Source organism: Schistocerca gregaria, chromosome X (genome assembly GCF_023897955.1).
Source record: "Schistocerca gregaria isolate iqSchGreg1 chromosome X, iqSchGreg1.2, whole genome shotgun sequence".
In the NCBI taxonomy this organism is placed as follows: domain Eukaryota; kingdom Metazoa; phylum Arthropoda; class Insecta; order Orthoptera; family Acrididae; genus Schistocerca; species Schistocerca gregaria.
In genome coordinates this window covers 829,368,608-829,395,021 of record NC_064931.1, presented here as the reverse complement: position 1 = coordinate 829,395,021, position 26,414 = coordinate 829,368,608, and the positions used below count along the sequence as shown (strand labels likewise).

Below are 26,414 nucleotides of genomic sequence, written 5' to 3'. Positions count from 1 at the left end.
ATATAGCCATTTTCAAGCAAAATGTTTAGCCCTTTGAAACACATGTATTTTAGGTCACAACACATAATTTCACTGCCAGTGCGTGGTTCGCGAAGTTGCACATCTGTATCCATAATATCTGGTTCTGAACAAACAGCAGCACACAGATATGGTATTTACGAGTGTAAGGGAGTATTGAACGGTGTGCGGTGACACATCGCGGCAGATAAGTCAGTACAGGAAACTAATTTCTTTCAATAAGCTTATCATGGCTATGGACCTTTTTGCATCTAAAATGCTGACAGACTGAACCCAGTAAATTATTCAATACAGAGAATGTTCTTCAGGAATAAAGGTAATACCGCGAGTGACCCATTGTAGTGTCATCGGACCTCTCTTGTTCTTTATATGTGTCGAGTGTTTCTAAATTTTCATTTGACATTTCGAGAGTTTGTAGTGATAACGAACAGGTATAATTAACAAGAAAAAGTATCCGTAAATGTACGCTTTCCGTGCTACGGAGCAAGAATAGAAAATAATGCTTTGCATTCTCCTACTTCTGCTGGGTGAAACAGCGGTAGTAATTTATTGTAACTACAGTACTTTTTGCATTGTCAACAGACTGAAGTCGTGACTCTACCTAATACCAAATCACAAAACGACTGCTCAATGCTTGCGTGTTGCTTTACACTCTCCGCGGTTCTTCTTCCACTCAAGGAACGCATACCTCTCCGCGTCTTAACACTGGTTGCCATCTGGCATTGTTATCTCAGCATTTAGTCTCTTACAGTTGTATGCATTATAGGACGTCCATGTGGTTTTCTTACGATGTTGTTGTGGATTGAAAATCTTTTCAGCGAATTGAATGCTAAAACAAATTTCGGGCTTGCAGCCGATCGTCTTTAATCCATCGCATGATATTTCCACTGGGCACCTACCAGACGAAGCCCGAAATTTGTTTGAATACTATGTTGTTTACAGAGACGTGTCATTCTCAAGAATCTACTAGAAAATTCAGGGTTACTTCAAAATAGAGCAGGTTTTGAACTCTGCATTAGTGGTTTGCCGCTCAAGTCAGTTTCGTAAGCTACAGAACAGCGCGTAAAATTACAAAGCGGTATGATATCTAAAAAAACATTTCAAATCAGTTTTAGGAAGTTAAAATTGAGTATTTTGATTAATTAGAGTATTCTGAGAAAGAGAAATGATCAAGAACGCATACAAAGCTCCTACAAGGCTTATTCTGTTGTACTGCTCGGGAGGTTGTGTTCCTTATCAGATCGGATTTAAGAAGCATATAAAAGGAATGCTAAATTTGGGACTGGTCGATTCAGGTAGTGCGAGAAGGCTGCAGTAACTCTGCTGTGACATTCCACATGGAAAGAGGATATTATATTTTCGAGAATTTTTTTTTAGTAAGTACTGCAAGCCAGTATAATAAACAGTATGAAAAAAGGTTCTACTATACCCGTCATATATTTCGTAAAGTTAGATGTAGCTTGCTGTAGGAACGGCGAAAATTTACTGACATCTCATTACTTTCGGACACCGGAAGACTGCAAGTAAATACGAAATTCTTGTTAAGAAAGTAGGAATTTGATAAGAGACTGGCAGACTTCACCTTATGCGAGAAATGAAAATTTCACATTAAGGCAAAAACTAATATTCACGACTAATTAATAAGTGGTAGCCAAAAACTGTGCGCAGCTTTAAAATACATCCTTGAGTACCAAAAAGTAATGTAACAAGAAATTTCATATTTATAGTTGCCTGATGTTTCATAAAGTTGGAGAACTGAGAGTACAAGTGGTACAAGCGCTGGCTGAAGCAAACAGTAAATTATTGCCAGAGTTCAATGGCTATTTATAAATTATGTGAGTTGCTATTAAACATTAGATATTTTCCACTGACGGTCAGTTAGCCTTAGTACCGTTGTAGGCATGATTAGAGATTGTAATGCCCTTACATTATTTTTTATAATATACTAAAAATACTTGTACTCCTTGCGTCTGAAAGCTTTTTAGAGTATAAAAGGTACAAATGGAAAAACATTTTATTTACTGTGCTATATTTTGAATAACTTTTTGGTACGACGCACGTAGCAGACAAAGCAAAACATATATTTTGTTATAAAACTAGGATATACGAGGAACTAAAACAAAATTAATACTAAAAGTTTAAAACCAATAGGTCAAAAGCTAATGAAATTAACATACCAAAACGGAAATATAATTATATGTTCCCAACATATAGCAGAGATTAATCGTAGTCACTTTCTATAATTTCTCCACAGCAAATGTCTATAGAATCATATTCATTTCCTTCTGTGGTATCTCTTGAAGAATGTCCTTCTTGGGCAACACTTGAGATGTTGTATCACTGTGTTGCGCATTTTTCAGTCTTCCTCATCCCCTTCTTTGACAACATCTCCTTCTTTCTCCGCTCCCTCTTCATACATCAACGGTAACTGCTGTCTGGGAATGGGAAATATTGTAATGAAACTCATGATAAAGTGAAGCGATTTTGTTATTTAATTCCTGAAAATTTTTCCACTGCTCAGATTTTGTTTCAAACTCATCTTGATCCAAAGGCTGCAGAAGATGTATTGATGATGGCCTAACATCGCGCTTCATAAAATCCGCTTCTATGAACTCAAGATCAAGGTTTACAGAATACTTGAACTGCTTTGTTAGAGCATTTTCTTTGCTAATGCAGATCCACCTGATATTCTTCCACTGTGTTTTGTTTCTTTCTGTATCCTTAGCAACTTTTTGCTTTGGTATGACACCCATGGCTTCAATTCAAAGAAAGTTTTCTGTTCTCATATCCGCTACGGGAAGCTTCCTGCTGACCTCCTTCCACGCTTAGGAACAAATACATATTCGCAGTGTTTCTTTGCCTTTTAAGACATACCAAAATCTTCATCAAATTCCATATTCCATGTATGGCCATTGTCAACGACCTTGTTGTCTATCGTTTCAGAATGTTGATTTTGCCTCAAGACGAACACACAGTATTTCAGAATATGGTATGTTTAAACATGTATTAAATATTTCTGTACGTACTCTTAAAAGCATACACATTAGGCTACTGCTGTACTTTTAAAAAACACGAACTTGTATCTTCATTATAGACCGCAGTAATTCTCCTTCTCTCTGTCAGTTCACTTGTACTATTTGTGTTCAAAACGCCGTCCAGGCATTGGCTTGGAGCTTAAACTTTATCATCACAAACTTCAGCTATACGAAGGAAATCGCTTGTGCTTCTTTTACTCAGAATATATCAACACTTTAGCTTACCAAAGGTGTATTTAGATCATCTTATTATGAAAATTTACTTCAACCACTTGTACTCTCAACTTCTCAGTTATGACAAAGATGAATATTTTCGTAATTAGAGGATAAGATAGTGCACTATTTCCATGTCTACAATGAAGTCAGTATTTATTAATGATCGAATTATAAGCGCACACGTGGCTCGCATTTTTTATGGTGTTCCGCAGTTTGGTCATCATATTTGTCAGACGCTCTGTCTAGCGTGAAACGCAGAATGAAAACAGAACTCATAGAATACGTTCGCGATATTCAGGCTACTGTTTTCCGCGATCCTGCCTTTGCGCGGTGTAGCTGTCAAGTCACCAATAATGTGATGTGAACTAAAAATGACTTTGTCAAAAACTTGTAAAGTTGCGCTTTCAAGTGGCATTTCAATGAAATCTGCATTTTATGTAAGTACGTTTGTATATGCTCGATAAATAGTCCAGTTCTTTTGAAAACACCCGAAAGCAGAACACAGTCATGGTTCAAATGGTTAAAATGGCTGTGAGCACTATGGGACTCAACTGCTGTGGTCATTAGTCCCCTAGAACTTAGAACTACTTAAACCTAACTAACCTAAGGACAATCCACACATCCATGCCCGAGGCAGGATTCGAACCTGCGACCGTAGCAGTCGCACGGTTCCGGACTGCGCGCCTAGAACCGCTCGACCACCGCGGCCGGCCACAGTCATGGTCATGCCAGGAAAGCTCAGGAACTTCGAATTACTACCTCGTTATTCTAACGGGATAGGTAATACGCGGCTGAGTTCAAGTTTAAACTAGCAAACTCCACAAGAGTAACGATAGTTCTCCACCCGATGTCTCACCACAGTGAATGATTTCAAATGAAAAACGTAGCATCCTAAAGTTCAGAGACATGTCTAAATACCAGAGTGAGCCTTATTAATGATAACGGCATACAATATTTTACGAACGATGAGTGCTAGAACTATGAGAAGGCTTTTACTGATAGAGATCACTGTGTGAAATTCGGTGCATTTCTTTACAATTTCCTATTAATATATGAAAGTAGCTTTCCTAAAAATTTCCAAATAATTCATTCAGAAGGCTGTAAGAAACCTTAGGTAATGGGTTGAAATATATTATTTAATGATAAGCGAAATTTACTTGAATTGGTCGCTTTCTACAACAACAACAAAAAAAGTGCAGTACATTCAGAAAAATTTATTACATCTACATCTACATGACTACTCTGCAATTCACATTTAAGTGCTTGGCAGAGGGTTCATCGAACCACAATCATACTATCTCTCTACTATTCCACTCCCGAACAGCGAGCGGGAAAAACGAACACCTAAACCTTTGTGTTCGAGCTCTGATTTCTCTTATTTTATTTTGATGATCATTCCTACCTATGTAGGTTGGGCTCAACAAAATATTTTCGCATTCGGAAGAGAAAGTTGGTGACTGAAATTTCGTAAAAAGGTCTCGCCGCGACGAAAAACGTCTATGCTGTAATGACTTCCATCCCAACTCGTGTATCATATCTGCCACACTCTCTCCCCTATAACGTGATAATACAAAACGAGCTGCCCTTTTTTTGCACCCTTTCGATGTCCTCCGTCAATCCCACCTGGTAAGGATCCCACACCGCGCAGCAATATTCTAACAGAGGACGAACGAGTGTAGTGTAAGCTGTCTCTTTAGTGGACTTGTTGCATCTTCTAAGTGTCCTGCCAATGAAACGCAACGTTTGGCTCGCCTTCCCGACAATATTATCTATGTGGTCCTTCCAACTGAAGTTGTTCGTAATTTTAACACCCAGGTACTTAGTTGAATTGACAGCCTTGAGAATTGTACTATTTATCGAGTAATCGAATTCCAACGGATTTCTTTTGGAACTCATGTGGATCATCTCACACTTTTCGTTATTTAGCGTCAAGGAAATCATGCTCGAATTTAATAATGTTGATAATATGATGAAAATAACTCAGAGTATTGTCAAATTCCAGCTAGTGCCCAACACAGTTTCACAAATAAACTGAATCAATGCACTTCCACAAGTTGGAATATAATTATTTCCTAACTGTTCTAGAGAAAATAGAGTCAAAAATTGGAAATTTTTGGTAAGATCTTGTGGGACTAAACTGTTGAGGTAATCGGTCCCTAAGCTTACGCACTACTTAATCTAACTTAAAGTAACTGACGCTAAGGACGACACATACACCCATGCCCGAGGGAGGACTCGAGCCTCCGACGGGGGGAGCCACGCAGACCGTGACAAGACGCTCTGACCGCGCGGCTACCCCGCGCGGCCAAATAGAGACAAATACTTCATTTGAAGAAGCAGGGCTGTAATTGAAAATAGCATTCCACAAAAATTCAGTCGACTAGGAATAGCGATGACATACTTTTCCGCATATCAGAAAATTTTATGAAGATTTGTTCGGTCTTAATGTCGTTGGTGACAACTAATAGATCACTAAAATAAGGAATTTTTCCAGACTGTGTGCATTATGCGACTGCTAAACGATTTTACATATTATGTGATGGTGAAGAAGTTAATAATCCGTAACAGTCACATTTTTCCAGAATATTGGAAAAGGTTATATGGACGATATTAGTGTCACATTTCAGGAGTTGTAATTTACTTTGGGTGTCGTACTTCGGTATCCACAATGTGACCTGACTGCGACTGCCGCTAAAACATCTACTGCCTAAAACCACAAGCCTTTACTAACATAATGTCGCCAATCTGTCTATCAGCAATCATTCAAAAACCAGTTTATTGTGTATATCACGTTATTCTCTCTGGAAAGCTTAATTTTTAGAATGAATGGTTTGATAAAAAGAGGCGTCAATAATACTTGACAAAATTTATGCTAAAAGTAGTGTTCATAATTCGAACAAGACAGGGAGGAAAGACAATATTAGTGACTGGGAAGATATCACAACTGAAGTTTTCCAGAGTACAATTTTGGAACTTGGAAAGACATAGTAAATGCTTATTGGCAAATGGACTCACCCTTAATCGTGAAAATAACACAATATATGCAGTTCTGTACGACAAATGGAGTAACACAATTATACGTGCACGGTATGTATAGAAGTTAGTGAACAGGTCACAAAATTTGCAAATGTTAGGGTGTACGTCTTGATGAAAGTTTGAAATGGAAGAAACACGTAAATTAACATTTTCAGCATCAGAACTCAGCAGTATTTGTTCTTAGAGCCATCAGTAGCACCTGTAACAAACATACAAACATATTAACATAGCTGTGGGTAGTCTGCACTCATTAAAGCCTTCTAGTATAATATTTTGGGATAATTGTCCACTTAGAACTTAATTTTTGTACAAAAACGATAGCGAAATATTCTTTGGTCTTCATTCCCAGTCACCTCGTAGGCGCATCTGTAAGGAGTTTGTCATTCTGAAAACACCATCAAATGTATATATTCATTGCAGGTAATTTATCACAATTTGAAAAGAATGATAAAGACCATAGCGAAAACAGTAGGTGAAAAAGTCCTTCATCACACATCAAAAAATTTGCAGTGAGGTAAGGTCTGTGATACACGGTGTCAAAAAAATTTTAGTTAGTTATTCAATAACATAAAATGATTGACAAGTACCAAGGCAAAGTTTAAACTGAAATTGTTTGATAATATCTAAATATCAAGCATATAGACACACACACACACACACACACACACACACACACACACAAGAAAATCATGTATACATTCAATGATAACTAACTCACTACTCACCGTTTCGATATAGACCTATAATCCGAAATAAAATGAACAAGCAACAAGTCAAACGACTGTTTTGTTTGCTCAGTTTCTAATAGGAGAAATATTCAGGTAAACTCAACATATTTCTTCATATTATTCCTCTACGTACATACTACGTTCTGTGGCACAGTGAACCTTGTACCACTATTAGTTATTCCCTTTCCTGTCTCGCAAACTGAACGAAGGAAAACGACTGTCTGTACGCGTCCGTACGAGCCTTAATCTCACTTATCTTGTTTTCGCGGCGGTTACGTGAGATATATGTTGATGGCAGTAGGACCGTTTTGCAGTCTGCGGCAAATGACGATCCTCTAAACTTTCTAAATAGTGCTTCGCGAAAAGTACGTCGTCTTTCCTCCAGTGACGCCCGTTCGAGTTCGTGAAGCATTTGATCGAATCTACTGGTAACAAATCTAGCAGCATGTCTTTGAATTACCTAGACGTCTTCTTTTAATAAGACCTGTTGGGGAACCCGAACACTCTAGCAGTACTGAAGAACGGGTCGCCCTAGCGTTCTGTACGGAGTTGCCCTTATAGGTGAGCTACGCTTTCCTAGAGTTCTCCCAACAAGGTGGTGGTGGTTAGTGTTTAACGTCTCGTCGACAACGAGGTCATTAGAGACGGAGCGCAAGCTCTGGTTAGGGAAGGATTGGGAAGGAAATCGGCCGTGCCCTTTCAAAGGAAGCATCCCAGCATTTGCCTGAAACGATTTAGGGAAATCACGGAAAACCTAAATCAGGATGGCCGGAGACGGGATTGAACCGTCGTCCTCCCGAATGCGAGTCCAGTGTGCTAACCACTGCGCCACCTCGCTCGGTCTCCCAACAAGGAACCGCGCTGCTGCTACGGTCGCAGGTTTGAATCCTGCCTCGGGAATGGATGTGTGTGATGTCCTTAGGCTAGTTAGATTTAAGTAGTTCTAAGTCTAGGGGACTGATGACTTCAGATGTTAAGTCCCATAGTGCTTAGAGCCATTTGAACTATTTTCCCCCAACAAACTGAAGTCGACCACTCACCTTCCCTACTACCGACCTCACGTGTTGGTTCCATTTCACATCTCTTTGCAACATTACGCCTGATTATTTGATCGACGTGACTATACCAAACAGCTACTAATACTATATTCGATCATTTCAAGATTGTTTTCCTTCTCATGTTTATTAACGTACAGTATTATACATTTAGAACAAGTTGCCATTCATCACACCAAATAGAAAATCTGCGTCGGTCATCCTTTATCCTCATAACTTTATCCTCATAAAGGCACTCCACGCCGGAGCTTTCCCTTCACAATAACAAACAGTCGCAGACTGCCGACTGCGCTATCCGTCAGGTCGTCTATGTATAAAACAACAAGAGCGGGTCTGTCACACTATCTGGGCCACTTCCGACGTTACGTTTGTCTCCGAAGAACACTCATCGTCCAAGAAAACACATTAGGTTTTATTACTTAAAAAATGTGAAGGCCACTAACGTAGCTGAGAATCTATTTGCTATGCTTAGACTTTCGGTAACAGCCTTCTGTGGGGCACTGTGTCAAACATTTTCCGAAAATCTAGGAATATGGAATCTTCCTGTTGTCCTTTATCTGTGTTTTTTGCGATATTGTGAGAGAAAAGAGCAAGCTGAGCTTCGCACGAGCGATGAGTTCTAAATTTATGGTGATTTGTGGACAAGCTTTTCGCCTTAAGAAAATTTATAACATTCGAACACTGTAAGGCTCAAGAATTCTGCAGCAAACCGACTTTAAGAACATTGGTCTGTATTCTTGCTGTTCGTATATACTGGCGTCGGCTGCCCTCTTTTCACTCGCTTGGGACTTGCCGCTGTGCATGACATTAGTGACAAATGCAAGCTAAGTGTGGGTCTAGTGCCAAAGAGTACTGTCTGTAAAACGGTTCTCTTGAGTATTTCTTGATTTCTACATGTGACTTTAAAATGTCTTTGTTACTATCTTCAATATTCTCCTAATTCATCAGAAATTCAGGTCCACGCTTTTACCTAACATTTTGCATTATGTTAGACGTGTTTACACTGTTTCATGGATGAACGTATAGACTGTAATGTTCTGACATGCTGTGTCATTCGTTGTTACTTACACTTCCGAAAGTGAAATATGGTTGGTGTAACTGTGAGCCTACGCCGACGTGATTATAAAGGTGTTGTGTTTCTTTCACTTAGTTTTATCCATTTCAGGATATGTTTGCCAACGTGACTGTTGATTCGACCGAGATGGACAGCCAATTTGTGGAAACTAGGCAAGCAAGTAACAGACCATTTGCTGAAGACGCACAGACTGAAATTTATATATCAACTTTTAGAAACAACTTTTAATGTATAAACACACAGACAGATTCTAGGTGTATCACTTTTATTTCACTGCAGGATGTTAGTGAGAAGGCTCGATGATACGGATTTTCGATAGAAAATGTTATGGGGACAATTACAAAGGCATTTTTAAATGTCTATGAGCAGATAACGTCCTCCTCTAAAGATATTTTGGGTGAGACTTTTGTTCAGATGGGATTTTAAGAAATTGAGAAAAGTGTATGTAATTCATATTAATCCATGTACACTGTGGTGGTGTTTTTGTACCTGGTATGAAAGACCGAAACTGGTTGTACAATAGAAACCGTTTGTCTAGCTGATGTCAGTGTGTCTAGACGCGATGAATTTATGAGTTTTATACAGTATATATCAGCTGTGGAACTCCACATGGCCGGCCGCGGTGGTCTCGCTGTTCTAGGCGCGCAGTCCGGAACCGTGCGACTGCTACGGTCGCAGGTTCGAATCCTGCCTCGGGCATGGATGTGTGTGATGTCCTTAGGTTAGTTAGGTTTAAGTAGTTCTACGTTCTAGGGGACTAATGACCACAGCAGTTGAGTCCCATAGTGCTCAGAGCCATTTTTGAACTCCACATAGCAAAAATATTTTATACGCTGACGTTTTTGAATGTTGCAAACCTTCGGAAAGAAACGTCCGAATTAATCCACAACCAGAGGTGTAGCATACTGTACCAGATTGAATATATACTGCCTGACAAAATAAGTGAAGCACCAGAAGAAATAGTCGAATGTCAATGCTCGAGGGCGTTCAATAACTAATGCCACACAATTTTTTTTCTTGTTGTCCAATTTCAGTTGAAAAAGAGCGGAATTTGTTGTGGGACATCGTGGAACATTCCTGCTTCGGCCCCTATAGTTTCAGGAAGTTCCGATAGGTGCCGGCGCTACACGTAGCCTTCGAAATGGCGTATGCAATGAAGGTACGTTGCAAGCAGAGAGCTGTCCTTTGGCGGTAAACCAGTGTATAGCAGATATTCGTGGGCTCTATTCCTACGCAGATTTGACGGTGAACAAAACTACGGTGAGTCCTTGGACGAGGTGTCTGTCATCATCGCATCATGGTCGCGCAGACCAGTCCGATTTCCCACGTGCCAGCCGGCCACAAACAGCTGTAATTCCTCCAACGTTGGAATGTGCGGACACTCTCATACGAGATCATCGACAGATCACAATCGTAAACCTCGTTGCTCGACTGGACGTCTCTCTCGGTAGTGCTGAAACCCTCAAATGTGTGTGCCCGCTACCCGCTGGGTTCCTCGCTGCTTAGCAGAAGGCCACGAAAAGCAACGAAGGACCACCTGTGCGGATTTTCTTGAGCTTTACGAGGCTAACTGTGATAATGTTTTGACTAATATCGTCACAGGAGATGAAACATGGGTTCTTCAGTTCGAACCAGGAACAAAACGGCAGTCACGGAGGGGCGCCACACCACCTCTCCTCCGAAGAATAGGTTCAAAGCCACACTCTCAGCCGGTAACGTCTAGGCGACGGTCCTCTAGGACTCCGTTTGATGTCCTCCCTCATGGTGCAGCGCTCAACACTGAGGTGTATTTTGCTACACTCAGCAAATTGAAGAAACAACTTCAGCGTGTTCCTCGCCACAAAAATGCAAACGAACTTCTCCTTCTCCAAGAGAGTACAAGGTCTCACACAAGTCTGCGCACCCGAGAGAGGCTCACAGATCTTCATTGGACTGTTCTTCCTTATCCAGCCTACAGCCCGGATCTCGTACCCTGCGATTTCCATCTCTTTGGCCTAATGAATTATGCATTCTTTGGGAAGCAATGCGTGTATGAGGCTTAGTGTAATGATGCAACAAGTCGTTAGCTTCTACGCTACTCGCCATTAAAATTGGAACACCAAGATGACGTGCTACAGACGCGAAATTTAACCGACAGGAACAAGATGCTGTGATATGCAAATGAGTAGCTTTTCAGAGCATTGACACAAGGTTGGTGCCGGTGGCGACAACTACAACGTGCTGACATGAGTAAAGTTTCCAACCGATTTCTCATACACAAACTGCAGTTGACCGGCGTTGCCTGGTGAAACGTTGTTGTGATGCCTCGTGTAAGGAGGAGAAATGCGTACCATCACGTTTCCGAGTTTAATAAACGTCGGATTGTAGCCTATCGCGACTGCGTTTTATCGTATCGCGACATTGCTGCTCGCCTTGGTCGAGATCCAATGACTGTTAGCAGAATATGGTATCGGTGGGTTTAGGACGGTAATACGGAACGCCGTGCTGGATCCCAACGGCCTCGTTTCACTAGCAGTCGAAATGACGGGCATCTTATCCGCATGGCTGTAACGGATAGTGCAGCCACGTCTCGATCCCTGACTCAACAGATGAGGACGTTTGCAAGACAACATCCATCTGCACGAACAGTTCGACGACGTTTTCAGCAGCATGAACTATCAGCTCAGAGAACATGTCTGCGGTTACCCTTGACGCTGCATCACAGACAGGAGCGCCTGCGGTGGTGTACTCAGCGACGTACCTGGGTGCACGAATGGCAAAACGTCATTTTTCTGATGAATCCAGGTTCTGTTTACAGCATCATGATGATCGCATTCGTGTTTGGCGACATCGCGGTGAACGCACATTGGAAGCGTGTATTCGTCATTGCCATACTGCCTTATCATCCGGCGTGATGGTATGGGGTGCCATTGGTTACACGTCTCGGTCACCTCTTGTTCGCATTGACGGCACCCTGAGCAGTGGACGTTACATTTCAGATGTGTTACGACCCGTGGCTCTACCCTTCATTCGATCCCTGCGAAACCCTACGTTTCAGCAGGATAATGCACGACCGCATGTTGCAGGTCCTGTACGGGCCTTTCTGGATACAGAAAATGTTCGACTGCTGTCCTGGCCAGCACATTCTCCAGATCTCTCGCCAACTGAAAATGTCTGGTCAATGGTGGGCGAGCAACTGGCTCGTCACAATACGCCAGTCAGTACTCTTGATGAACTGTGGTATCGTAAGCTGCATGGGCAGCTGTACCTGTACACGCCATTCGAGCTCTGTTTGACTCAACGCCCAGGCGTATCAAGTTCGTTATTACGGCCAGAGGTGGTTGTTCTGGGAACTGATTTCTCAGGATCTATGCATCCAAATTGCGTGAAAATGTTATCACATGTCAGTTCTGGTACAATATATTTGGCCAATGAATACCCGTTTATCATCTGCATTTCTTCTTGGTGTAGCAATTTTAATGACCAGTAGTGAAAAATGTTACTATGAGGGCATACAGGCCCCTAGATTGTTCGGAGACTTGCAGTAGCCGGACAAGGTAATTACCGTGCTATGCGTAAGCTGCTGTCAACACCACATCACAAATCGCTGCGTTTGGAATGTTGTCGTGGCCAGGGTCGCTGAATGGCTTCGCAGTGCATTGAGCGATAAATTGCGGTTCTGTACTGCACTGGATGTCCATTATCGGCGAGTACGAGGCGACCTGGAGAAAGACATCATTTTTCCAATATCTTGGAGAGGCACGATGGTCTTACTCCTGGGACCACGGTGTGAAGAGCCATCGGTTACGATTTATGTCACGGCTGGTAGTAATTGACGGATGTCTGTCGGCGTCATGGTACTTTACAGACACCCGGCCATGGTGTGGTGCCATTTTTCAACCGGACAATGCTTGTCCATACATGTCACGTGTCTCTCTGAACAGTCTGCATGATGTTTAGGAACTCCCGTTCCGAGCAAGATACTGAGATCTGTCCCGATATTAGAAATGTGGGATCTGCTCGAGTCCTTACACTGATCCAGTGCCTGCCAGTATCTAAGATATCAACGACCAGTTACAATAGTTGTGAGATAACTTGCCTCAGGAGAGGATACGACGGCTTTATGACAACCCTTCCAATAGAATTAGTGAATGTACCCATGCCAGACGGGGTGCGACGTCGTGCTGATATGTGGGTTCACTCTGACAAGTTCTCTGTAAATTTAAGCCGATTTTGCAACAACTGAAATAACATCACGTAATCTCTCAAGCCGTGGAGTATTATTTCGTTCCCTCTCACCTTCCGTGTGAATCGCTTTTTTGTCAGTAGGCTCTTACTTGTATGGGGTTAGTGTGATGGTCAACCGAAATTGATGTGGTTACCAGAAAACAAGTGCCAATATGTCTCACAGATATCAACGGTTGTAGCAATGGCATGTGAGTGATGGCTTTGTCGTACCGTACCGTACTGACCCTTAACATAGACAAATGTAATGTATTGCGAATACATAGAAAGAAGGATCCTTTATTGTATGATTATATGATAGCGGAACAAACACTGCTAGCAGTTACTTCTGTAAAATATCTGGGAGTATGCGTGCGGAACGATTTGAAGTGGAATGATCATATAAAATTAATTTTTGGTAAGGCGGGTACGAGGTTGAGATTCATTGGGAGAGTCCTTAGAAAATGTAGTCCATCAACAAAGGAGGTGGCTTACAAAGCACTCGTTCGACCTATACTTGAGTAGTGCTCATCAGTGTGGGATCCGTACCAGATCGGGTTGACGGAAGAGATAGAGAAGATCCAAAGAAGAGCGGCGCGTTTCGTAACAGGGTTATTTGGTAACCGTGATGGCGTCACGGAGATGTTTAACAAGTGGCAAACTCTTCAAGAGAGGCGCTCTGCATCGCGGTGTAGCTTGCTCGCCAGGTTTCGAGAGGGTGCGTTTCTGGATGAGGTATCGAATATATTGCTTCCCCCTACTTATACCTCCCGAGGAGATCACGAATGTAAAATTAGAGAGATTAGAGCGCGCACGGAGACTTTCAGACAGTCGTTCTTCCCGCGAACCATACGCGACTGGAACAGGAAAGAGAGGTAATGACAGTGGCACGTAAAGTGCCCTCCGCCACACACCGTTGGGTGGCTTGCGGAGTATAAATGTAGATGTAGATTTTGGTGTTTAGAGAGCAAGGTGACCTGACAGCGACGCATGAGAGGAGCTTAAGGACAAAGAAGGTAATAAGGCAGGTAATACACAGCAACGGGCGGTTACTGGATGCCATCTTGTACGCGTGACTGCACAGCATCACCCCCAGTGTTGGTCGTCGGAGGCCTGCTGCAAACTGTCCTAGGTTCTATTATCCAGAAAGTAAAAAAGCATTGGGTGCGAGAAAACTGACTTTGGTTGTCAAAATTCAATTTTTTTCTAACTGTTCCACTTCAGTTTGCTGTACCATGATGCCATATTTGTAATACGCTATCTTTGTGATTTCAGTCTGCTTGTTGTAGTGAGCTCATGCCAAATGATATAGTTTGGGCAGCCATTTGACACAACACGCGGTTAAGATTCCTACACTGAGGGTCGTTTGAAAATCGACAGTTCAATCGTAGTTCGTAAGGACAGGCAGAGAGAAGTATACAAGGCAACGGGTATCACTGCACCGGAACCTGACGTGTTGGCCGTCGACCGTGCCTAGGTTGTGGTTAGAGGACAATTTATTCATTTCGGTTCTCTTTGTGGACTCAGAGGGCAGTTACTTCTTAGAACCTACAGCGGACTACTTTGATTCTATACCACGAGTTTTAGAAGCACTGAGGGCAGTATGTGGATGGCTTCAGATAATATTTAGTAGTGAATGTCAGAGATCAAATACAGTTCGGTAACGGCAAGCAGCTACTTATTCCCAGGTACCCGATCAGTAGCATGTAGTTAATTGCACTAACACGTATGCTCTTTCGCACTGGAATGTACACAAACGTTATTGTAAAATACGTGCTTTTTTTCTTCTCACACACAAATGCACTCTAAGAAAAAAAGAAAAAAAATCTCGATACCACGAAGGAATTATCCGAATGGGACGGAAATCGGTAAATGTGATGTACGTGTTCAGACAATCAAATGATTAAAATTTCAGAAATACTGGATGATTTATTCAAGAGAAAGAGTTTGATAAATTGAGTAATTCAATAACCCGTTCGTGCACCTCTGGCCCTTCTGCAATCAGTAATGCGGCTTGCCATTGATTGTTACCCTTGTTGGATGTCATTCTAAGCGGTATCGTGCCAAATGCTGTCCAATGGGCGCGTTAGATCGTCAAAATCCCGACCCAGTTGGAGGGTCCTGCACATAATGCTCAAAACCTTCTCAACAGGGAAAGATCTAAAGAACTTGGTTCAAATGGCTCTGAGCACTATGGGACTTAACATCTTAGGTCATCTGTCCCCTAGAACGTAGAACTACTTAAACCTAACTACTCTAAGGACATCACACACATCCATGCTACGACCGTAGCGGTCGCGCGGTTCCAGATTGAAGCGCCTAGAACCGCACGGCCACCAAGGCCGGCTCCAAAGAACTTGCCTGCCAATGTAGGGTTTGGTAGGTAGGAAGATAAGCAGTAGAAATTCTCCCCGTGTGCGTGTGGGCATTGTCTTGCTGAAATGTAAGGAGCTCTAGATACATCTCTGGACAGGTTTTCTCTGGTCATCGGAGCTCAGATCGAAGCAGGTCTCATGTATTCCAATCAATTACATTCCAGGCCGAAGACGTGTCTGGGGACACCATGAACAGCGGTGGGATATCAAGCTGACTGTCGGCCGCCATACGACCCGTCAGCCAGGAGCCTGGGGTGCCCTTTCTTTACATAGCAGGACTCCTTTGGTTGTCATCCGTGGCACCATTACACTGCACCGGTACGTCGACGATATTCTACGCCCCGTTGTGTTGCCCTTCATGGCAAGCCATCCCCGGCTTATATTTCAGCAAGACAATGCCTTCCCTCACACTGCGACAGTTTGCACTACTTGTGTTTGTGCTGCCAAACCCTGCTTTGGCCAGCAGAATCATCAGATCTCTTCCCAGTTCAGAAAGTTTGGAGCATTGTGGGCAGCGCCCTCCAACTGGCTCGGTATTTTGAATACGTAACTCACCAATTGAACAGAATTTGGCACGATATCCGTCAGGAGGACGTCCAGAAACTCTACCAATCAGTGCCAAGCCGAGTAACTGCTTTCACAAGGACCAGAGGTGGACTAACGCGTTACTGACTTGCTCAATTTCTGACGCTCTTTCACTTCAGTAAATCATTCAATTTTTTTTGAAGTTGTGATGATTTGTTTGTACCGATGTCTACCTCATTCGGATAATTCCTTCGTGGTGCGTCGTTTTCTTATTCACCGCAGAGTTACAGGCCGAAGTGACGCATTGAGAAGACTACGGATTCGCACTCACCGCTTCAGATTTCCACCTGTACACTTAGATTTGTTTTCTGTGGTTTTCCTGGAGCACGTAAGACAAATGCTAGTGTGGTTCTCTTAAAAATGACGCAATCGAATTCCCTACCTATCTAAGCTTGCGCTGCGCGACTGCTTGCTGAAACCTAATGTTATTCCTTCCAATCTTTCAACAGAAACATCTATCCAAATCGACGATTCTTAATGACGCTCATGCATTACGAGTAAAGTTACTACTCTAAAAGAACGAAAAGTTAACGATTTCGTTCTCGAGAACTTTGGTCATTAACAGCAATGGAAGGTTTCGTGATGAGAGGGAAAGTACTGTATGATTGGTTTTGATTCTTGATAAGTTGCAAAATTTTTACCAATGTTAAAGATGCGTTTGCTGCAGTGATCCAATTGTAACTTTTTCTTTAGGCAGTTTCACCTCTATTCGTGTAAATCACAAATATGTACTAATTGCACATCATTTCTTTGCACTGGAAATCGTTTACGGACAATGAGACCAAAGAATAATTTTGCCAACACTAAACTCTCAAAAGAATGCGAGGAACAAATCACTTGTTTTATTTTGTTCGGTTATGTTGAATTTTCATATCTGTGCTTGAATGTTGGGAGAAGCCAGATAAAGCTACGTTCTCCTATGATAGTGTGTAAGAAATACGAAACAGGCCTGCGCTTCACTCAGCTTATGCTGTTCTTGTCACAGACATGATTCTGCTGTAGATCGCTAAACGCTCGAAGCGGACTCCGAAAGTGTAATAACGAGTTGTTAAAATCATGGACTAGTAAACTTAATTAATTCTACGCCTTTATTATTTTTCATTTGCAAGTGGATACAGATACATAATTCATATCCGTTTCATACTTGATGTATACTTTGGAATAATTGCTTAGAGTCATTGAACAATATTTAATTTCGTTTCTTCACCCTACCAGCTATTATCACATTAAGTGTCAGGGCAGGGTCAGGCGTGGAAGTAGAGTTTGTGCATGGGCTCTGGAATTCCAGATTTTAACACGACACTGTTTGCTTTGAAGTTTAATATGCGGTCCGAATAAGCACTGGTAATATCTACGGTCCACGTCTTTTGAAGGCGGGCCCTGGTTGTGTGGTGAGCAGGGACAGCCAATAATTCGCTTACTGTCTCCCTCATAGGTAGGACGCTCGCTCTCATCTCTGGAATGAACTGCAAATAATCCCAGAAATTGGTCGCTGCTGCTGGCAGCCTACCCCTGGCCGCGCTCGTGTTTTGTCAGAGAGCGCCATCCGCTCTGTACTTTCATTGGCTATTCAGAAAGCACGCGCAAAAGCACAGTGTTGGAACGATTGTCGGTCTGAGCGGTGTTGTGTTTGGCTATTGAATTCATCACGTCAAATGAGACCGTGCGGCGCTTGTGACGGAATACATCACGCATCTGGACAGCGGTAACCAATTTATGAACATCCGGCCTGCTGACGGGTACCCAATTGTGCAGCTGTCAAAGAAACAGGAATATCGCGCACGTAGGCTGCAATCGCTTGTGAGCGACGTAGAAGGGGGCTGTGTGGTTACTGATTTGGTGTCAGTTACTGTGCATATGCACAACATTCTACATCTCGATTGCCTAAAGAAGGTCACATCATTATCGCAAAAACGGGGAGATTAAGGTTAAATACCTTATCGGCGGTGAGTTTATTAGGGACAGAACATAGAATGGATGTGGAAATAAATCGGTCGTTCACTATGTCTTTCAAAGAAATCACGGAAAGCGTAAACCTAGGTGGCCGGACGGGGATCCGAACCACCATCTTCCCTAATAACCATTATCGAATAGTACCAATGAATGTATTAATGCATCCTATATCTTGCTAACAGACAGTTGCAGGTGAAGGAGTATGGTCTCAGCAGATAATACGAAACATATCTCCGATGGCGCTATCGATATCATTCTTTACAGCAGCATTACTGCTGTTGTGAGGAGGTATGTAGTGCAATCATTTCAATAGTCCGAATCGTGACGAAAGCTGTTAAAGCATATGACAGGTGTAAACTGTTGTCGAGCAGTAAATGAACCATGAATTTTTAGATTTTCTGGACTGATTAGTAAAAGAGACATTTCAGGATACCTGAAAGGATTATTAGTAGATAACTGAAAATTTCCCTTCCACACTCTCCGTGTTTTTGAAAACGAGGAGAACGGAAACTACGAAAAGTCTTTTTATAGTTTATCCGACCTTGACTAGATACTGCAATTGCTTCTGTCTCATTAATAAAAAAATGTGAACTATTTTCGATAAGTGGGACTTTTCCTGACTCAGGGAAAATTTCACTTTGTACAAACGGAGACCGGCAGAGCTCAGACCGTTTTAACTGGTTTCTGGTAGTATTCTGTTTCTCTGTATCGAGTGTACTGCATGCACTCAGAAAGCTAGTTTGGTCCGCAATGTAAGTTCAAAATATATATCTAGTGTGTTCACCTTTGCACCCCCTTTAAATTTTGTTTGCGATCTGAAACCATATCAATGCCTGTATTTCAGATATGAAACAGTTGATGAAATGTATCATGCATTAGAAAAGTAGTACAATATTATCTAGTCTGGAGAATCACAATCCATTCACGACATTTCTGATGTGATAAAGTGCTAGATCCTCGTTTCCTATTGGAAGTGTTATTGAATCATAATTTGTTGGTAGATCATACTGCAGAGTAGAAGTGTTTAGTATTTGAAAAATAGGAGTATCTGCAAAAAATTTGTTTCGCAGCTTAGCAGGACGCTGTGGACGAAGAAATCCATGATATTTGCTCATTGTGGTGCCCCGATGTCTTATCCATCAGGTCACTTGCAACTCTAAACCTAAGTGTTCCTGTTCTGTATAGATCATTGATGGCGTCAAATTAAAATTGGACTCACTAACTAATGTAAAGGTTGACAGATTAAATGAACGGAGAAATACTGCACGAAATAATTAAAAAATGAATATCCGTAAGTCACGATATAATCTTACGAAATGGAGCCGATTCTACACCTATATTTATGTATCTCAAGTCACCGTATGGTGTTCAATATCAGGTACTCGGAATTTGTTTCATCTGTTCATTTCCTAAAATTCACGCATAGTACGAGGGTAGGGACACTGTGCAATGGAATCTACTATTGTCGCTGATAGCACACGTTGTTGGCATACCTACCTTTCCTCCGATCAAATGGACTCGCCCGTTCCACGTCACCGGCGTGCGCACAATCGAGGGAAACTCACTCACCTGTGTGCGAGCGGTCTAACGTAACGGTGGCACTATCCTAACGCATTACGCTCCTCCCCGGAGACCGTCAATACTCAGTATTACTGTTCGCTTTTGGAGCGTCACTTGTGACCAGCTTTCCGAAAGAAGCGGCGACACTTCCTGCGCAATCTACCCATCATTTTGTACGATAATGTCCGGGCGCATACAGCGCAAGCTGTGGCTGCTCTGTTCGGTCGTTGGGATTAGGAAATACTGTACCATCCACCATACTTCAATCCTTGTGACATTGATTTGATTCCGAAGATGAAGGAACCACTTCGCGGCATTCGCTTCAGAACTTTTCCAGAGATTAGATAGGCAGTAGACCGCTCCATTCGCACTATCAACAGAACAGGCTCTGCTAACGATATACTACGGCTTCCACCGCGCTGGCAACGGGTTCTTCACAACGCTGGTGATTACTCTAAAGGACAGCAACAAGTGCAAACATGTAACTCTTTGGTATCGGTTGTGAATAAGTAGTTGCCAGTATTTAAGTTCCATCCCACGTATGAGGGGGTAAAACAATTTATTTTTGTATTCTTTCCTCTTCACAGCGATGTTTGATCAAAAGTATCCAGACACCAATGTGTAATGCAAAATTGACCACTACATACCGCGAGATGCGGACCTGACAGTATAGAAAGAGGCGGTGAGAGTTGTCTTGTCAGTAACAACCGAACAGGTCGGTCGGGAGAGCTCAGTGACTTTGAAGGTTGACTAGTCATTGGATTTCACCTGAGTAACAGATCTTTCAAGGACATTTCAAAACTTCGAAAGCTCCCCAAGTCGACTGTTGGTGATGTGACTATGAAGTGGAAACGCGAAGTAAGAACGCAGCTAAACCGAGACCAGCCAGACCTCACGTCGTGACTGGTAAGGACCGTCGGGTATTGCGCGGGGTAGTTGTAAAAAATAGCATGACATCAGCGGTAGGTATCACTCTTAAGTTCCAAAGAGCCACCAACAGTCCAGCTAGTGTGCGTACAGAGTTACAAAGAATGGGGTGCAATTATCAAGTAGCTCCTCATAAGCTATACACTTCTACTGTCTATGCTAAGCGAGGCTTGAGGTTGTCCAAAGAGCGACAATCGGATAGTGGATGACTAAAGCTAAATGCGGAAGAATATGAAGACATTTTGCACCATTGTGTACTGTGTACAGTACAGGAACAGTTCGGAGACGATGACTGTATCAACTTGACAATTCACCAGGCAAGTTAACTGAAACTCATAATGACTTGCATGAAAATCGCAGAAGAAAATCATCTTTCCCGACCCGTCCGAAAGATACAGTTGTCAAGTACTTTCTCTCAACTACAAAATTAATCTGATCATTCCATCTCATGTCCCGTCGACTGATTACATCGTGACAGATGGCGCAATCTGTAAGACACCGCAGTACCATTTCTGAGAAGCACACTGCAGATCTCAGTCGGGTCATCCTGATTTCGATATTATGAAGCCTCATCAACAGCTTCAGGCAAACGTTATGGCTGTTTCTGAAACAGGACAAATTGTCTTCTTTCCCCACTTCTTCCTCAATGGAGCTAGTGTTCTATTTCTAATAATCTCGATGTAGACGAAATGTTAAATCCCCACCGTTTTTGCACCGTAAGACACAATCAGGTAGTTCGCGGAGGGGCCATTGGAATCGAACTTTTCCATTCTATAACCGATTCCAAAAAGTTGGAAGAGGTAGTGCGTGTAAGGTTTTACTGGTAATGTTCGCATTGGAAGTTTTGTTTACACATTCATGGTACGTCATATTTCCTTAATAAAGAGAATTTGAGAGTCGTGCTAAAATGTAAATGGATCTTTCTTTTGTTATATATACACACGTGCTATAAGTGACCGATTAACACTGGAACAAAGAAGAGTGGTTAGAAGCCTGAAGGATGAATTTCGTTTGCCTCTCTAAGTCCGTGGATCTCTTGTATATCGTTCTGTAAGCTCTCGACAAAGCCGCTTAGTCATTTATGGTATCTATTAAAGGTTTATCACAAGTGTTCCACAAGTGCACAACTACCGAGGATATGCATGGCGACCGAGTAACGTAAATGTTTCTGTCGTGCAGCAACTCTGTTATAGAGACCGTGCAAGTCCAACAGGCGGTGCTTTTTGGGAACCGATACTTCAAGTACAACGTGGGGAATAGTGACCCATAGCAAGTTGCGACCATTCCACGTTCAAGTAATCTCAGCACCGACTGCAAGACAAGATGTTGGGATAAAATACGTATACTGAATCGGAAACTGTTAATCTGATGACTCTTAGCGATTAAATAACGTTTCACACGAATGGACGCGTTACGCGAACAAAACAAAGCGTTGTGAGGCACAGAGCAACCGTGTCGTGAGCAGGAACGTTTTCTCTGCCGCCTATCTAATTGGTGCCTACTTGTCGATTTTATGCTACATCTCTTCCCACGTATTATTACATTTGTTGGTACGTTTTAACGTATAGCATGCAAAGGTTTCCGTTGCCTCAAGCTAGCAAGAAGCAAAGATCATTTGATGTACTCGCCCCACTACGCGACAGATGGTCTTAGAGCCTGAGACCGGTGAGGTGAGTGGAACCCGAAGCTGCTGGAACATAGAGAGATAGCAGTATTCACCTACAACATGAGGATGGGCGGACAAGAAGCGTATCTTTCATTATTTGTATTGACTGTTTAAATGCTAGTATACATCTCCAACGTGCTACTGATGTTACTTGCACTGAGAACGTGTTAATAGTAATTTCAATAACTCTCAGTTCATAAATATGAACTAACTGCAAATTTCAGTTACTATTGACAAACACTGGTGTGGAAGATGAAACAGTCAAAAACGCGCCCTGAGCAGGCATGCATCAAATTGTTAAGCAAGTTGATTACTAATCTACGATGAGATTCCGAGAAGGAATCCGTGGATCCATGTGTGAAAAGGGACCTCGCGTGAAAGAGGACGATTTGTAGATATTATTCCGGATGATGTAAATGTATGATCTTTTGTTAATCTTGGGAATCAACGATCGGTTTCCGGAGAGGCAACATGTGGTTTAGTGAGTAAAGTGGCATTTCGCGTACAGTCGGAACAATTTGTTAAAAGTGGCATCCGAGGTTCTCGGGTGTACTATCGGATCCAATCGTCGATGGTCCCCAGTATTTTAGCGAATAGCCGTTGCACTATCAGCCGGTGGATCCGGCAATACATCCGAGAACCTTGTAGGAAGCATATATCCCGCGGAAGTCTAAGATCATGTACTTGTCAAAAAGTTTCCTCGGGAAACATATATCCGCGATCTCATGTGGATCTAAGATCTTGTGGAGCATTTTTTGTGAATTATTACGGTGGTCGAGAAATAATAATTAGTATCCGGTAACCTTACTGTGAGCATTAATGCTACAATGGCTCTAGAAGGCGTTTTAATAATTTTACAACTGGATAAACAAAACAAAATTAGCTGGCGTCCCGACATCTCGCAATTCTCTTTATAGTAACATTGGAACCTTCCAATTTGCCACACTGTTATGCATTGTTTATTGTACGTCATCGCCCGCTGCCGGCAGAGGAGAAACCAATTGGGACGATGACAACGAGTCATCTGTAGAAGACGAGAGGTAATTAAGTTTGGTGGCTTCGGATTCAACATTCAGAAATCCACCGTGTACATTGCACCTGGCATATCTTTATATTAGAAAGTGTTATTCAGCAACCCAATGGATACCATATTATGAGAGTTACAATTTGTATTTGCCATGAAACTGCTAACAGCCACTGAACATTTGTAATCCTATGCCGCTACACTTGTCATTCCTTGTGTGAGGTAATAATGCGAAAACTGCATACTATAATTAGTACACTTGGCATCCGTTGTATCCCTATAATTGTTACATACTTCATCGACACCTCCGCAGTGATTTCATTCGTCTGTGCACCGATGTGTATACTGTCGATGATGTTCCACTGACTGTTTCCAAGTTTGTGATTTCGCCGCACTGGCGAATTATGCTAGCATACGCACTCTCACGCTACGATTTCCGTTGGAGAAGTGTGTATACAGCCGTAAGATCCGTAATAACTTCTATAAAAAAAATGGCTCTGAGCACTATGGGACGCAACTGCTGTGGTCATTAGTCCCCTAGAACTTAGAACTACTTAAACCTAACTAACCTAAAGACATCACACACATCCATGCCCGAGACAGGATTCGAACCTGCGACCGTAGCAGTCGCGGGGTTCCGGACTGAGCGCCTAGAACCGCTAGACGACCGCGGCCGGCGGAGGTTGAGGAAAGCGATTGGTGTTTGTAAAGGAAACCACATACAAGCCGCCTGAGTGCGACTAATTCGAGCTCCAGCATCTGGTGTCCTTATCATCTAAGCAGAAATCGGAGAGGGCTTCGGCCATGTAACATGTTTTCAACTAGCTGTAGCAGCAATAAAACAGCGCGGCAAACCACTGTACCGCCGTCAGGAGGAGTGGTCCTCCAAACGTCTAACCTTCTGTGTCAAACACGTCATTGAGGCGCAGTTCGTCTGTTACCACATGCTGGTACTACAGGCATTGGTTTACGTTCAGCGGGATGACTTCCAGTAACTGCGGCTGCATATCTCATAACAACTACGGGTACTTGTGGGTGTTTAAAATCCATAAATATTATAGAAGTGGATGTGTGTCCTCTTGAAACACTGGATCGATTTCGAGAAAACGTGTCACACATGTGACTTACCGTCTGGAAAGAATCACTGTAAGCGAAAAAACCACCTCCCTGTCAGAGGGGTGGGGGTGATAAAATATCGTACGTCACGACGCGAAGAGAGCGATACTACGTTCATGCAGTAGTTCAGAATGAGAGTATTTAGTGACTTTCAACAAACTTTACTCATAATTTCAGACCTTTATGAGAGATCTTCTCGCTGACCCTCCCTACCCTCCTCCCACAAAGCGATGAAAGAAAAAGTTTAACACTCACTGCATTTTCATGCAGTATAACTGCTTCATCAAGCATACCGTTTTAATTTATTATTTCTTTACCACTAACTCCAATCGCAACACATTTTGCAGACAGTATTCATATATACCTCTGAATGCAACAGCAAAAATATATTATTTGACGACACATAGTTAAGGTGGTATGACATCATAAACACTAAAATGCGAGAAAAATTGCGGCATCATTCATGACGTTAAATTTATTACTTATATACTACTAACACTATTCGCAATATATTTCAGAGACAATATCCACATATACCACTGCAAATTTATATCATTGTACGACACACAGATCAGGAGATATGAACTCATAAACACTGAGCTGCCTGCAAACGAAACTGCAGGTGAAATATGTTTACAAATTTAAATTCAAAATGTTCAAATGTGTGTGAAATCTTATAGGACTTAACTGCTAAAATCATCAGTCCCTAAGCTTAAACACTACTTAACGTAAACTATCCTAAGGACAAACACACACACCCATGCCCGAGGGAGGACTCGAACCTCCGCTGGGACCAGCCGCACAGTCCAAGACTGCAGCGCCCTAGACCGCTCGGCTAATCCCGGACAGCTACAAATTTAAGTGAAATGTGTTAATATATGTGAAATATATGTGACAAGTGAATTCGCGGGCAAATTCACGTGTAGGAAGCTCCTCCTAAACCCATGGTTAGATTCAATCAAACTTGATATCCGTATTACCTGCTACCTGGAAAGAAATACTGAGGGTGGAAAAAACAGAAACCTCATATTGGGGGGAGGGGCGGAGGTGATAATATAGACAGAGAAGGGGGAAGAGAAGCTGGACAGAGAGAGCGAAGGAGGTGATGGACACAGGTAGGGGGAGGAAAAGATGAAATGGGAGAGGAGAGAGGGAAATGAACAGTGAACAGGAAGCGGTGGAGACAGACAGACAGACAGAGGGTGGAAGAGTATATGGACAGAGAGATGTTGTAGTAGGAAATGGACAGAGAGACGGCAGAGGACCAGATGGAACGAAAGAGTGGGAGGAGGGGATGGACAGCGAAGGGGAGGAAGAGATGGACAGAGGGAGAGGAGGAGGACATGAACAGAAGGAGTGGGGGAGGAAATTAACAGAGAAAGGGCTGTAGTAGTGATGGTCAGGGAAGGAAAAAGGCGGTTAAAAGAAAGAGGAGGCAGAGGAGGAGGAGATGGACAGAGAGACAGGGAGGAGGAGATGGACAAGGAGTGGGGTGAGGCGGAGATAGATATATGCGAGAAGAGAAGCTGCACTTAGAGGGGGTCAGGAGTAGACAGAGGGAGAGAATGCGATGGACAGAGGTGGAGAAAGCAGATAAACAGAGGGAGGAGGAGCAGATTGAATGAGAGTGGATATGAGCAGAGAGAAGAAAGAGGGAAGAAGAGCAGATGGAAAGAGAGAGAGAGAGAGAGAGGAGGGAGGAGAGGGGCAGAGAGTGGTGGGTGTAGGAGGCGTGCAGAGAGAGGGAGAGAGAGGTGGAGGAGATTGACAGATTTGGGGGGGGGGGAGGGAGGAGAAGGACAGAGAGAGGGGAAAAGTGGTGGAGATGGACTAATAGGAGAT

The 26,414-nt window shown here is 42.6% G+C and overlaps 1 protein-coding gene across 1 annotated transcript in view; it reads right to left on the bottom strand.

Annotated features, from left to right (window-relative positions):
- LOC126298556 (uncharacterized) overlaps window positions 1-26,414 on the bottom strand; it is a 902,811-nt gene that overhangs the window by 150,740 nt on the left and 725,657 nt on the right. The window lies entirely within an intron of this gene.